Below are 13,686 nucleotides of genomic sequence, written 5' to 3'. Positions count from 1 at the left end.
GTGAAAGGGATGGGGGTGGGGGGGACAATGTTTACAAATTATAGAGCAATTGCTAACACTGTCAATGATTAGAATCTCTTCTAATCTGAAACTAAAGACATTGGGGGTCAGGAAGTTTTCTTGACCATCAAATGCAAGCACACATATTTAGCACTTGAGTTCAGCTTACAGAGAGGTGATAGTTGTAACCTGTGGTCCATTGTTTATACAGACAGAAACCATCACAAATGAAACCTTTTATGGAAGTGGGTAGGTAAGGCTTGTGAGAAGAAAGACCAAGACAGAAAGATGTGTCCTTTTCATCTGTTTGCAAGTCTACTCCTAAGACAATGAGGAACTAACAAAGAGGAGTATTGATTTCTCATAGACCTAGATTTATTATTCTCTAAAGTTTTCAATTCATTCAGCACAGCCTCTGGTACTTCTCCCCACAGTGACATCACAAAACAGACACATTTTTGTATCTAGTATAAGATAGAGTTTCAGATGCATCTTTTTGACCTGAAAACCTGTTGTCCCTATGTGACAGTGTGAAGGGAAAAAAAAATTCTCTCTATTGCTCCTTTGAATTTTCTTGACCATCTTTTTGAAAGATCAGCTTATTATTGATAAAGGAATTAGCTCTGTTTGATTGCTAAATAATATTTCATTGTATGAATATACCACAATTTACTCATTTTTCTCTTAGTAAATACTTGTGTCATTGCCAATTCAGGGCAATTAAGAAATAAGGATGCAAGCCAGGCCTGGTGGTACACGCCTTTAATTCCAGCACTCCAGAGGCAGAGGCAGGCGGATTTCTGAGTTCAAGGCCAGCCTGGTCTACAAAGTGAGTTCCAGGACAGCCAGGGCTATACAGAGAAACTCTGTCTCAAAAAAAAACAAAAAACAAAAAAAAAAAACAAAAAAGAAAAAAATGAGGATGCTGGGCTAGGAAGATGGCTCAGTGTTTAAGGTGCTTTCTATACAAGTCTGTTGATAACCTGAGTTCAACCCCCATGCAAAGTTTAAAGGAGAGAACTGACTCTGCAAAGTTATCTTTGACCACATATGTTCATAACATCCTTACCTGTTGAACCATCTTGCCAGCTATACACACACACACACACCCCTTTTAAAAAAGAACAAGAATGTAGTTGGCAAGATGATTCAGCAGGTAAGGAAGGATGCTGTGAACATTTGGGGTTTGCTGTCATGAATAAATGTGTTATGAATATTTGTGAATGTGTTTTTAGTAGACAAGTGACAGCCAGATGTAGTGGGGCTCTCTGGATAAACTAAACCAATAGGTTGGGTTGTTGTACATCTCTGTTGCTGTTTTCATTTCTTTCATAAGGAGTTATATTGAACATTTTCCTGGTATCTCTTGGTCATTTAGAAGTCGTCTAGGTTGAGCACTTGTTCTGGAGTCTCTTAGCTTAGCATAGTGATGCTTGTCTATAATCCCATGGATACGGAGTTCAAGGCTTGTGTTGGCTGCATAGTAAATTCAAGGCCAGATTGAACTGCCATAAAACACTGTCTCAAAATTTAAGAAAAAAAAAGAAAAAGAAAAACCTCCCATAACAATAGCCTTTCTCATTTTAAAATTTAGTCTGCTTGGCTCTCTTACTGACTTACAGAATTCTTTTTGCTGATTCTGGATATGAGTCCACTATCCAGATGTGTATATTAAAACATAGTCTCTCTTCCCAACCCACTCTCTTGATCATATCTTTTGATTAGTACAAGCTTGTTTAAAACCTTCCCCACTTAGGACTATGGTCATCTTGAACTAATTAGTGTATAGGAGTGAGGTAGGAGTCAAATATCCTTTCTTTCCAGATGAGTAGCCAATTGCTCCAGCACCATTTGTTCAAAATATTATCCTTTCCTCGCTGAACTGTGGCAGTGACTTTGCTGTAAATCAAGCTCCCGAGTTCTATTTCTGGATTCTCTATTATATTCCTTTGGTATATCCATCTAGTCTGCTGCCAGTACCACACTGTCTCAATTACTGAGCCTCATAATGAACTTTGAAATTCTGTAGGGTAAGTCTTCCAGCTTTGTTCTTCAGAATCATCTTGTTGTTCTAGGCCTTCGCACATCCATAGAAATCTTAGGAATAGCTTTCCCTTTGCATGTAAGTCAAACATTTCCTCTGTGTTTTTCATGTTATTTTTATATATTTCTCTCGAATGGTCAAGACTCATTATTTCACCCCATTCCTCTCCTGCCCCCCACCTCCCAGTTCTCATCTCTGCCATCCCAAAACCAGAGCAGTCACAAGAACCACATTTCCTCTCATATCTGATCCTTTTTCTATGGTCCTGAGTCATTTGGCAGAAGCCCTCAGGGTATCTTTGACTCTTATGTCCCCATCCTTACTATTCAAAACCTGTTTCACTGTGAGAACCAGAGACTAGTCTGTGGTTCAAATATGACCCAGGGGAAGGAAAGGAACTAGTTGGAAGAAGTGAGCCATATTCATTACTTATTGTCATAACAAAATATTTGACAAAAGTCACTTAAAGGAGGAGGGGGAGGAAGTTTCTGATTCAAGCCAGAGTATACAATCCATTTTTCTAAGAAAGGTGTGGCTGGTCACAGTGCATCCACTTAGGAAGCAGAGAGAGATGAAGGCCGGTGCTCAGGTCACTGTGGGGCCAGAAAACTTGGTAAGGTAAGGTTGAGTGGGTTGGAAGCCCCGGAACCTCATACCAGAGGACAGTAGGAGCTTCACCTGCTTCTGATCAGGCCCCTGATACATGACCATAGCCCCCCATGGAGAGGATCATGACAATCAGTCAGCTAAGGCCAACACCCCAAGCCCCTCCCTCCACATGCAGATAAGGCATCCCTAACATCTCAGACCAAGCCAATAGAAACCATCTGCTGTCAGACCCAAACCCACCCCAAAATGTATATAAGATCCTATCCAGAAGGAATAAAGGTGTGTGAGAATTACTCTGCCATCTGAGAGCATTTGTCACATAAGAGCGGTAACACTTCCTGGGAAAGAGGGCTCTCTCCCAAAGCTTTCCCTGCTGGAGGCTGCCAGGCCTATCTGGTCTATCATAGCAGTGTCTTGAAGTAGCAGCAGCCAGAGAAGACAGCTTTAATCGACTCCCTTCTCCCCTTCACTTGAACCCTTCCCCAGGCCAGACACCGCTACCCCACCCAAGATCTCTGTGGATAATACCAGCAGGTGACTGTCTCATTTGGTTGGGTGACCAGTCCAGGAGGTGGTCACCCACATTGAGGCAGGTCTTTCCAGCAGTTAAACCCCTCTGGAAACACCCCCATAGCAATGCCCAGAGATGTGTCTTTTAGGTGATTCTAAGTCACATCAAGCTGACAATCAAGATTGACCATCACAGGAAGAAAAGGGAAAGCTGTTTTGGAAAACATGTCCTCCTCTCTTTTCCTTCCCTTCTTCCTCCTGCTCTTCCTCCTCCTCTCCTCTTCTAGATGTTAACATTCCAGATGCCTGCCACTACTAGGACCATCTTATTAGCCTGAGGAAGATTCGAAAGCCCAAAACAGCAGAGCAGAAATGAAAAGAACCCAGATGTTGACTGCATTATTGCACTTTAAAGTCTTTTAGACTGAGGTCTACCCTGTCTTGAAGTCCCCAAATCTGTGAGGTCTAGATTTTTATATTATTTAATAAGATGTTTTAGGTTAGACTGTCCTCTAACTGTGGAACTGGAACTGAGGAGACTGCTGAACACCTGGCAGTCTACACCTCCTAAGTGCTAGGATTCCAGGTGTGCACCACCATGGTTCATTACTTACGCCATCTTCTAAATCAAGATTTGTTAAATGCCATTAAAAATATCTTAATAACAGATCGCACCATAGCAACCTCTCAGTGTCTCTCATTTGGACTACTGCACTGCTATATAATCTGTGGCTTCACCCCTAGTCCAATGTCCTGAATAGCTTACCAACAAACCCCCTGGGATCAGTCTATCTCTGCCTCCTCAATGCTTGGATTAGATACTTGCCATATTGCCTCAGTTTTATTATGTGGATCTAGAGATCAATCTTCAGGTTAGTCCAGCAAAAACCAGGTGAGGTGTCATGACAGCTATAAGGGCATCCATCTTAAAGAACCATTTATTTAATCATGTTCTTTCTCTAGTATAAACTCACGTTGCTCTCATTGCCTCAAGAACAGGCCAGGCTCAGCATTTGTGGTTTTCCGCAGCTCTGCCTTCCTTTATATCTTGTATGCTATAGATACACCAAATTATGTGTTTCTCTCACTTCTCTCCTACACTGTTCAAGCTGTCACTGCCTGGAACCCTCTGGCTTCACCTCCACCTGCCCCGTGCAGTCTTCCTCTTGCAGCTTGCCCTGCTTCTCCTGTGTTCACGCCCTGCACAGTACTAGCTCCTCTCCTGCGCTTCTATGGTGACTATCACCGGCTACCTTGTGCAGATGCTATTTATAAAGTGTAATCTCTTCAGCTACCAGTTCTGTGGAACAGCATTTCCTGTGAAGATGGAATGCATGGTTTATTGAGCACTTGAAATGTGGGCAGTGCAACTGTGGGTATGAATTTTAATTTGATTTAAATAGTCACAGGTAGCTAGTGCTTGCTCAATCAGAAAGCACAAAACCACATTAAAATGTTTTGAATGGCGAATGGAATTTTATCCAGTTTCCTGTAGCTACTACAAAGAATACTTGGAAGACACAGTCTACCCTTATTTTCATTAGTCTTGTGGCTAGAGAGGACTATCCACCAACTCTATAAATAGAAATCATAATTATCAACTATATAATTCCTAGTTATGTATGTTCCAAATCAAATAGACTGAAAATGTTAGAAAACATACCCAGATAACCCAAGCCTCCAGTTTGTTTGTAGGGAGAAAATAAGAGGACGGACGGACCATCTCTCTCGAGCGAGCGCATTAAATGCCTCCCCTTGCTGAGCTAAGGAAGCCCCTAGGAGTTGAAAGGCCTCCTCTATTTTGCTGTTACTGCTGTGCTGAGGCTGAAGCCCAGGGCCTCACACAGGTGTGTGTTCTAGCACTACAATGCATCTCTAGCCCAGGTTGGCTTTCTAAAAGTATTTGTTTTGAAATAGTGTCAAACTTATCAGAAATTGCAAGATCTTTTGGGCTTAAGTGATTTTGAGAGCTGGGCAGATGTTACCCGATAAAGGCCAAGCTCATAACCAAACTTTCAAAACATTTTGAGACACTACAAATGGCCTAGATTCATCAAATATGACTTTTAAAATGCCTCTGATTACCAATATTTAAAATTTATCACCACTCTCAGTATGTGTATGGCAGATAGGAAGTATATATTCACACAAAGAAGGCATATAGAATATACATATTTTTTTCTGGGCCACATGGGTAAAGTTTTATACATTGTGTTCTTTTACCTCTTTAACACTTCAGTGTGTTTAAGAATAGTGTAATGCAGAACAAATTTCAGAAGGTTAAAGATAACATAATACTTACATTGTATCTGTAGTCCATACCCAACTTTACCCAGTTATCCCAATACAAAATACTTTGTAACCTTTTCTTTTCCAGCAAGGGATCCACCTTGGGGTCGAGGCCAGCCTGGGCTACAGAGTGAGTTCCAGGACAGCCATGACTACACAGAGAAACCCTGTCTCGGGGGGGAAAAAAAAAAAAAAAAAAAAAGTTACCATGCTCTTTAGCATCCTTTAATCTGGGATCGTTGATCTTACAAGATCCCAGAAGGGTTTTTTGTTTTGTTTTGTTTTTTGTTTTTGTTTGTTTGGTTTGTTTGTTTGTTTTTAAAGGCATTAGTTCTTTCATAGAATTTTCCTCTACATAGCTATCTGGGGCTTTCTCTTCATTAGAGATCCAAGCTCTTCAAATTTGGGCAAGGATATACAGTTATATCTTCTCTTCCTTTACTCAAACCCATTACATTTAAGTTTATATGGAAAACATATTTCTATTAAAATGTTTACACGTACATTTCAGAAAACAAATTTTGAACAGAAACTATTTTTTACTTAACCCACTTCTATTATTTCAGCAGTATATGTTCGAATTGTGCCTCAGTTTAAGATGCATCATTTACTTAATAATTTCTTCAATTGATCTAAAATCATTACACTGACTATGGAAATAATTCCTCAGAGAACTGCTGTAGTATTAGGGCTCAATGACTTCTGTTATGTGAATTCATGAAAACAGCATCTACTATGTGAATTATAATTTACTTTTACTTCGAACACAGAAAAAACACTTTTTCAAAGTATATACTTTTACTTTCTTAATGTCAACCGAGAGAAAAATTTTAAAGTTCCAATGTTGTAAATCATTAGCACTCTGACTTCTGACGGACTAAAAGTTTTTAAGTGGAGCTAAACCCCAATATTTCAGGTACTTTGTAAAACTGAGTGTAAAAAGGAAGTGAAAGGGTTTTAAGTGTTTAAAAAGGAGGCTTTAAAAACAATAAGCAATAAGCACCTATGGAGCTTATACTGATAACAGAATAATAAAAATAGTCCTTCCGGATTTTTTTTCGGTAGTATGAATTTCTTCAAGGAAGAAACTGGCAGCGATATGCACACTTTGGACAGGGTCAAGAAAAAAAAAAAGCCTTTTTTTTTTTTTTGCCATATGAAACCGCCAAGATTTTAAAATATATTACATTGTGAGAAACATCTGAACGTTGACCACCACCACCCAACCCCACCCCATCCCGAGGGAAAACGAAACACATCTTTAAGAAGATAGAAACCAGAAGTGTCCCCTCCCCCGCGTCTCCCCTCGAAGCTAAAGTGTCTTTGGCTCTGCTTCTAGGACTTCTAGGAAAGTGCAGTTACAATCGCAACATTCTTTAGATCGATCTCTCTCCGGGCCCCCACTGCTGATCAAGGGAAGTCGAGCGCCCGAGCCAAACTCCGCTCGGGTCCCGCGGCTTCCAGGACGCGTCCCGCACCGCCGGGGCTCCATCCGGCCCGCGTCCCTCCCGGGTCACCCGGTAGCTCGCGGCCTGGGCGCGGCCGGGCTCCAAGGGGGTGTGTCCGGCTCGCGGCCCCGCAGCCCCGCAGCCCCGCAGCCCGGCAGGCCCGGCGCTCGCCTCCGCCTCAGGCCCACCTGCCCCGAGGCCCGTCAGGGCCTGCAGGGTCCCGCCCGTCTCCCCGAGCGGGGCCGCCGGCTCGCACGGCTCGCCCTGCTCGCACAGCCTGCCACCCGCTTCCGGAGCCGCGAGCCCCTCGGCGGCGCGCGCACCGCTCGGCTCCTCTCTCTCCCTCCCTCCCTGTCCGAGCGTGAGGGACCCGCGTGCTCCTCCTCAGCCCGCGCCGGGACGCGTCCCCTCCGGCCACGGCGAGCCGGGAGTGGGGACGGCGGCTGGCGGAGGTGGGGCGTGGACAGAGCATCCCCGCCACCCGGCGGAGGGAGGCCTCGTCACGGCCGCCGCCTCAGATCTCGCGGTGTTTGCCGGCCGCCGCGCCGCCATATTGTGTGGCCGTATTTTGATGCGGACTGGGCTGGCGGAGCCGCGGCGCGAGCGGGCGAGCGAGCGAGAGCTGGGGGGGTGGGGGGAGGGCAGGCGAGCGGCAGGGGGGTGGGGGCGGAGGGAGGCAGGGCGGCCGTGCGAGCCGGAGCCGAGCAGCGGGCCGCGGCGACGCCGCCCCGGCCATCGCTTTGATCCGCGGCAGGCGCCGGCGGCGGGGCGCCCCAGGCCGACCCCCTCCCCTCCCCCTCAGCCGCGAGCGGCGGCGGCGGCGGCCGGAGGGAGTTGGCGGCGGCGGCGGCCGGGCGGAGGGGGCCGAGCGGGGAGCGAGGGAGGGCTGAGGTGTCCCCCCTGCCGGGTGGAATCGGCGCTGGCGGCGGCCGCGGTGACGACGGGGGAGACGGCTGCCCAAGTGGGAGAGGCGGCGGCGGCGGACGAGGAGGAGGGGGAAGCCGCGGCGGCGGCGAAGGGTAAGCGGACGGCGCTGCGGGGCCTCGGCGGGATCCCCCCCACCCCCAGCCCGGCTCCCCGCGCCTGCAGCGGCTCGGGGACCGGCTCTGCCTGGCGCGCGAAGCCCTAGCGGGGCGTCCGCGCCTTCCTCGCCTTCGTCCGCCGCTCCGCCGGGTTCCTGCCCGCGGTGGCGAGGCGCAGGGAGGCCCCCCAAGTCCTGCGGGGAGGGTGGGGGCGGGGAGCCTGGGGCCTGGCCTGGGCTCCGGGGCGTCGGGGGAGGGGGACCGGGCCTGCCCCGGAGCCCAGGGCCGGAGAGAGCCGGGGGTGGGGGTGCCGTGCCCCCCGGCCCGCCCCCAGGCCTGTGATCTGGAAGTGGGAGGGAGGGAACCAGACGCCTTTGGGGGAACCCAGGTCTGGATAACGATGACTTCGGGGCCCGCGAGCTAAGGGAGAGCCCGGGGAAGTTAAGTGCAGGGTAAAGAGGAAGCACCTCGCTCGCTTTGCTTTCCGATTTTGCTTGTCTGCAGCCTTCTTCCAAATGGGCAGCACGCCCCGCTGTGAAGAGGTTGGCCCCCTTAGAGTCCACAAGACTACTATGATTTTCTTGCCCCGAGATAGTGGTTGGAAGCGGGAGGCTTAACAAGGGTCTCTGGGTGTTGCTGACAGGTGACAGGTGGATCTGTCTGCTGCTGATGCTGTAGAATCCTTGGCTCAGAGTTGTAGACCGAAAGTGTCAGGGAGCGTGTGAGTTTGTATTTACGTGTTTGGCCAAGTTTCATTCCATATATAGTATATTTGAGATGCTAAGTTTCCATTCAAGTCGGCTTAATTGTTATGGAGGAATTCTTCAAATGTTTCTGATAAGAGGGGTTTTCAGGAGAGTGGTGGAGACTTGCAGCCTCGTGGAGCTTTTATTCGAGTCTCGGTGAAGTTCGGGTTCCCAAAAGCATTGCAGGCTGTTGGTAGATGGGCTTCTATTCATTGGAAAGTTCTTGGACACAAATACAGTATTCGAGGCAGCAGCCAGACACTCCAGCTTTGCATCCATTTTGTCAGTGCTGGGTAAGTTAGTAAAGTGCCAAATCTTAGGGTTAGGTTGATTGCCATTTTATAAAAGGAATGAGTTTGTCCTAGCTTACTCAAAGAAGATGTTGCTCATTAAGCAGGTTCAAATTTTGCTAGGAATTTCACTGGGTACAAATGAGGGGGTTTTTTTTGTTGTTGTTGTTGTTGTTGGTTGGTTGTTTTTGTTTTTGTTTTTGGCTTTTAGTTATCACTGTTTAACACACTTGGTACAGCAAGAGTTTTGACACCTTTTCAAAAACATCCTTAATGTCTTAGTAAAGGTGAATCCATGATTACTTTTAAAACTGCAGAACTTGAAACCTTTTTGAAACCATACATATTTCTAATAAATGAACAGTTGCCTTTTCTTTTACTATGCGCTTTAGCTAGCTACTTTAATTCCAATCCTTAGGAAAAAGTTTCAGCTTCATGAGTTGGCTTAGTATCCAGATAGTCCAGGAAGGCTTCTGCAGCTTTTAACACGTGTGTGCAATGAATAGGTTGAATGGTGGTACTATCTGTGTATTAGCAGGAAACAGAACAAAAATTCCAGTGATTCAGAACCTCTGCTTGCCCCTACACCAGTGTGTAATAGAGAGTGCTTTATGTTTTCAGTCTTAAAGAATCAAACTGAAAGTTGAATATGGCAATTATTATGTTAGCCACTGAATATATGCCATCGCTTCAACTTTCTTTTTGTTTCATCAGATAGCTTTTTCTGAGTTAGAATGGTTTCCAAAGGACTCTGGGAAATACCACTATTCAAAATGTTCTCTGTGACCTCTCATAATAGAACCTGTGTTTGTATAATTCATAAGTAGATGAAATGGTCAACGGTGCAAATGACAATGCTTCTCAACGAGCAGACTTTAAGTCAGCTGTGGAAAGAGGTGCTTAACTTTAGCCAAGGCTATGGTAAGATGTGTAGTTACCACACCTATTTAAGTGAGGCAAATTCTGCATAGTTAGGTGGGCACTGCCCAGACTCCCAATTATGTCCCTACTGAGTGTTTTATGCTCTGGCAAAGGTCTTAACATGATTGGCTTTGTGCCTTGACAGAAATAAAAGTTTTATTCCTCTTTTATGTAAGGAAAATTCCCAAAGAACTGGTTCAGTGAGCCACCTTCATTTTGAGAAATAAGCATAAGGTATATTAGAGATTGCTTGTTTATGAGGCATGTGATAGTAAAGCTCCAGTAGGATGAATTTTCTAACCCTGAAGTTACACATACACACTAAATGCTTATTTTTATGAATATCAGGATACTTTAGAAAAGAAGTTTTGCCTTCCTATATTTTTAAAAGTTCCTGGAAATATTTATAATGTAGATTATAAATCATAGAGTAGCGTTTACATTTCATTATATCACACGCCTCAGAGAACAGAAGTAATGCTTTTTGTTTTCATTGACTTATGCTGTCTTTCTTTTAATAAGAACTCTTTAAATCAGGATTATGCGATAATAGAGACAGGTGTGCTGAGGAAGATGCTAGTAGAGGATTGGATGAGCAGTTTGCAGGAATATGGAAGTGTGGGGAGTAGATGCCTGCCAAGTATAGCAAAGTGACTGCTGAACTGCATTAAGGAGAGTTTTTTCTTTTGATGAGTGCTCACAAGCTGTGTGTGTCTTCACTTACCACTGTATTCAGATGGTAAGAGATTTGGAGATACTGAAGTAAAATGAAAATTAAATATATGTTCACATTATTGACCTCTGGCTTATGGTCCCCTAAGTATTTGCCAGTATTTTAATATTTTATGTCCAAATTATTCTGACCCTTAAAAAGTCAAGAATACACACTTCCTCAGAAAGGCAAGTCCTAAGTATCTGGGAGTTGCTAGGTACTGCGCGCTCCCTCAGCTGTGAGCTTGGTAACAGAGGCCAGTATTAAGGGGAAGACTGTCACTTTCTGAGTATCCTCCTCTCAGGACAGCCTGTTTATTACAAGGGGTGCTTTACCCACAATCACCCTTCTAGTTTTGTTTTTTGAAGGAAATGGGAGGGGAATTACATATTTCACTTAGATTTTCTTGACTCTGAGGATTGTTAGCCGACAAGTTGATGTTTGAAGATTTCTGTAAGATATTTTTTAGGTTTTGCCAGTTTAAAAGTACATTAATTCAAAACTTAATTTATGTAGATCCTTACCTCCACCTTCCAGTGGTGTTTGATAAAGTTTTGCTGAATGTGACTATTTTATTGACCCTGTTCAGTTTGTTTGTTTGTTTGTTTGTTTGTTTGAGATGGGGTCTTGATTTGAGCGCTGACCTCAACCTCCTAATGCAGTGCTTACAGGTGTGTCCTTGCCCTCCCTCATATTAATCAGCAGTTCCATTTCAGAAGTTTTACTATACACAGAAGGAGAGCAGTGCTACTGAGCATCGAATCCCTACGGGGAACCAAGTTTTCATTCACTTCTCAAGTTTTTATTAAGCACTGCTTATAGTGTCTGGAGATGTAGTACACTGAACACAGACAAGACTGTTCTCATATAGTTTATAGGTAGAGATGTAATGAGTGAGTAAAATGTGTCGGGGAAAACACAAGGAAAGCAAGCATGGGGGCTGAGCAGTGGACATTGTTTGACCTGAGCTCTGCAGCAGTACCAATCTTGATTTCAGAAAATAGAACTATCCAGTGACATTTTTTTCTTAGACTAAGAATATCCTTTATAACTTGGAAACAAAATTGTATTTGTGCTTCAGAATTACAAATTGTTACAGAATTTCAATTAGTAGGGATTTCCTATTGTTAGTACTTTAGAAAGCTACTTTGTGACTCAGTAGAAAATTCTGGAATTTACCACCCTTGTTTGAATCCTAGTTTTGGCCACCTTCTACATTGCCACTTGCTTTAGAGCCAGTTAAGACTTCTTAGCTTCTCTGAACCTGTTTTCTAATCTGTAAAATAAATTGGCTAAGGTTTCTGCTGATAGTGGTAAATTTAAACACACGTTGTGAGCAGGAGAGGATGGATACAGTGTGCCTTTTTTGTTTTCTGCCTTTCTGGAGCTCTGCAAAATAAACGTGGCTGAGTTGGTAACTGCAGCAAGTTCTACCAGCACTGTATGGGCATTGTTAAATCCACATTTCATTTGGCTACCTAGAGCAGCCTCGCCTGTAGTATAGTGGCACTGGACGCTTTCTGGAGAGTTGGTTTGTGTCATATCTAGTCTAACACAGGAGGACCATTACAGCTTTCTGGTGAAGGAGCATTGTAGGCCTGTCATTTAGCTTGATAAACTGAACCTAAACACTTTGAAAAATGGACAACAAGAACTGAATAAAATGCCAGTTTATGCAGACCCTTGAGATCTGTAGCACAGTGCATGTATGGCACATAGACTTTCTCCCATACTGTATAAACAAGGGTATTTCATACACTTTACACAATATTAGGGAAAACATTTACAAAGGCCAAATGTGCAGCTTGTGAATGAGATTTTGAAAAACAAAACAAAAAAAACAGAATAACCATTCAAATTGCAAATCTTTGTACCACTGGGAGGTGACTACATTGAGCTTCTCAGGATAGATCACAGAGCATGGCTTCCATTCCTCTCTGCCTTCCTCACATGTTGGGGAGGGCATGGTCTGGAGCTAGTTCAGCAGGCCAGATGCTGAGTGGTTTGTAATGGCTGTCCTTTGTCCCACCACTATTATTTTTGTGTTTTTGAGATAGGTTCTCAAAAAACTTAAGTCGTGCGGCTTCGAACACACAAGAGATCTTCCTGCCTCTGCTACCAGAGTGCTAGGATTAAAGGCATGCTCTGTAAACTCTTGTGTCTGAAAGGTTATGGGTTACAGTAGACTTCAGATTTCGAGTGTATGAGTTTTGCTTTGTTTTGAGGAAGAGGTTTGCCATGTACCCTAAGCTAGCCTCGAGCTCACTGCAGTCCTGCCTCTCTAAAGCTGTGATGTAGATATATAAGATATATAAGCCTGGCTGAGCATCTAATCTCATGCATAGCCTAAATTGTTAGGAAAATCTTATAACTAATGTTTAAGTCTAGCAAAACTTCTGAGAAAGAATCCTAGAAATCTAAAGAAATGGATTAATTATATTTGCAGCTAGGCTGTTGGTTATTAACTCTTATGCTGTTGACATGAACATGAAATGGGGTAATAGTAACTCCTTCTGTCTGGAGAACCAAACTCGGTGCGTGCTAAGCAATGGCCTACCATTAAGGTAGCACAATCTTTTCTTTGTTTGTTTGTTTGTTTGTTTTGTTTTGTTTTGGGACAAGGTCTAGCCAAGTTGTCCAGACTGACTTCTTAACTTGTATTTCTGCCCCAGCCTTCAAAGTACCTGGGGTCACTGGCATGTACTACCACACCCCGTGGGATTTAGTAGCTTTTAAAGGCAAAATAGAAAAATAATTCATGTATAATTATATAGCTTAACTAATTTAAAAGGTCATTTATTTAATCCCTTTGAGACGGTTGATCTGCACTCATCTTATGAACTAAATAGTCCAATTATTTGCTTCAATTCCTGACATAAGAATAATGGTGTTTGCACAGGAAGGGGAAAACATCCAGCACTCTCTTTAGCAGTGCCCATTCTCTGTACATTTCATGTTAACACTGGTCAGCTTTCTCCTGGCACAGGCTGTCCTTCACCTAGTGAATAATGATTCTAGATTTCCTAACATTTAAAAACTGAACAGGCCAAAAATCCTTGAGCCATTTACACAAAGTATTTCTTGAATTACAAAAA

At 44.0% G+C, this 13,686-nt stretch overlaps 1 protein-coding gene across 1 annotated transcript in view; it reads left to right on the top strand.

Annotated features, from left to right (window-relative positions):
• Nucleotides 1–7,573: 7,573 nt before the first annotated feature.
• Nucleotides 7,574–13,686, top strand: part of Tab2 (TGF-beta activated kinase 1 (MAP3K7) binding protein 2) — a 51,902-nt gene continuing 45,789 nt past the window's right edge. Inside the window, exon 1 of the mRNA XM_029482453.2 lies at nt 7,574–7,919. The gene's annotated coding sequence lies outside the window, so the exon portion shown is untranslated. The remainder of the gene's footprint in view (nt 7,920–13,686) is intronic.

This window comes from Mus caroli, unplaced genomic scaffold (genome assembly GCF_978045245.1).
Source record: "Mus caroli unplaced genomic scaffold, Mus_caroli_1 scaffold_9, whole genome shotgun sequence".
In the NCBI taxonomy this organism is placed as follows: domain Eukaryota; kingdom Metazoa; phylum Chordata; class Mammalia; order Rodentia; family Muridae; genus Mus; species Mus caroli.
This window is presented reverse-complemented; position numbering and strand designations above follow the sequence as displayed.